Raw genomic sequence first — 2,000 nt, 5'->3', positions numbered from 1 at the left:
CCGGAAATTAATTGCTATTTCCCCTTTTCACTGTTGCTATGGTCCTGAGCTGCAAATGATGCTATTCTCACGATGGTCTTCCAAGTCTCATGGTGAAGGGACTGTGACGACACTGCCAAATGGCTTTGCTGATGCCTGGCAAAAGGACCCAGGAGACAGTGGCTGTATCCTTCTAGAGAGAGCTGCTGCCTCCTATTTTAGGAGAAGCTCTTTACACTGAAATAGAACTGTTTTGATTGACTCAGATAGTGAGGAGAACATCAACTTCAGGGGGCAGTTGCTGTTGAAAAATACATGCAGAGGCTACAAACTTGCTAATATTGCCCAAAATTATCTGATACCATCCTTTGAAACTTAAATATGGAGTAATCCATTTCTAATCTACAGTGGATTATGGAGAGCTAATCAGTCCTTACCACGTATTAGGAATAACTATTTAGCTGCCATCTGTGACGGGTTGGATCACAGAAACCCCCTTGGGAGCTGCCACCCGATGTGCAAAGACTACCCCTGCTTCTGTTTTCCCTGCCAGCTCAGGACTCCAGCACCCTGTCTTGCTGAGCCAGACACTCCTGTTTGGCTCCAGACACAGACCCAGGGTCTGAATCACTTGTCCCAAAGCTGCAAGTTTACCTGAAAACAGCTCGCAGTAGTGCGCTTGTCTTTAGCACTCAGATGCCCAACTCCCAATGGGGTCTAAACCCAAATAAATCTGTTTTACCCTGTATAAAGCTTATGCAGGGCAAACTCATAAATTGTTCGCCCTCTATAACACTGATAGAGAGATATGCACAGTTGTTTGCTCCCCCAAGTATTAATACATACTCTGAGTGAATTACTAAATAGAAAGTGATTTTATTAAATACAGACAGTAGGATTTAAGTGGTTCAAAGTAGTAACAGACAGAACAAAGTAAGTCACCAAGCAAAATAAAATGCGCAAATCTATGCCTAATCAAACTAAATACAGATAATCTCACCCTCAGAGATGTTTCAGTAAGTTTTTCTCAGACTGGACACCTTCCAGGCCTGGGCACAATTCTTTCCCCTGGTACAGCTCTTGTTGCAGCTCAGGTGGTAGCTAGGGGATTCTTCATGATGGCTTCTCCCTTCTCTGTTCTCTTCCCCCCCTTTATATATCTTTTGCATAAGGCGGGAACTCTTTGTCTCTCTGGGTTTCCACCCCCCCGCACTGGAAAAGCACCAGGTTAAAGATGGATTCCAGTTCAGGTGACATGATCACATGTCACTGCAAGACTTCATTACTCACTTGCCAGCACACACATATACAGGAAGACTCACAGGTAAATACAGCCATCTGCAGACAATGGGAGTCATCAAGATTCCAAACCATCATTAATGGTCCACACTTTACACAATTACAATAGGCCCTCAGAGTTACATTTTATATTTCTAGTTTTAGATACAAGAGTGGTACATTTATACAAATCAGATGATCACACTCAGTAGATTATAAGCTTTGTAATGATACCTTACAAGAGACCTTTTGCATGAGGCATATCCCAGTTACGTTACATTCACTTATTACCGTATTTTCTCTAAAACTATCTCAGTTACATTATATTGAGTTATTATCAATTTTTTATAAAACCATATAGACTGCACAATGTCACACCATCTTCTGAATGTAATACAGGGTAGGATCAAGGGACATGTTGCGCCTTTGTTAATGTGTGAAGGAGGATGGGTAAAGCCAGGGGGGCACGTAATCAGTAGCTCCAAGTATAGAGTCCTATTGAAAATTCCAGGGAAAGGTAGGGGACAAGTCTCTTCATCTGTCTCCAGTCTGTACAATCAAGGTTGATGGTTTAAGCTTTGTAAGGAGTTATGCAAGTGCACTGTACTGTATTGGATTTACTTTACTATAAACCATTGGTAAGAGTTATAAGATAGCATGATAGGAAAATTTACCATATAATCTTGAAGGTCCCCTGCCTCAGTCTATATTGCCTAAGTCTTAGTCTCCAGACAGGAGCTTCT

General features: G+C 41.9%; 1 non-coding gene across 1 annotated transcript; it reads left to right on the top strand.

Annotated features, from left to right (window-relative positions):
- Positions 1 to 50: 50 nt before the first annotated feature.
- On the top strand, positions 51 to 141 carry LOC112061223 (small nucleolar RNA SNORD35). Its single transcript, XR_002890145.1, has one exon. It is a non-coding gene; the product is annotated as a small nucleolar RNA SNORD35 (small nucleolar RNA).
- Positions 142 to 2,000: the final 1,859 nt, after the last annotated feature.

This window comes from Chrysemys picta, unplaced genomic scaffold, assembly GCF_011386835.1.
Source record: "Chrysemys picta bellii isolate R12L10 unplaced genomic scaffold, ASM1138683v2 scaf6908, whole genome shotgun sequence".
NCBI lineage: Eukaryota > Metazoa > Chordata > Testudines > Emydidae > Chrysemys > Chrysemys picta.
This window is presented reverse-complemented; position numbering and strand designations above follow the sequence as displayed.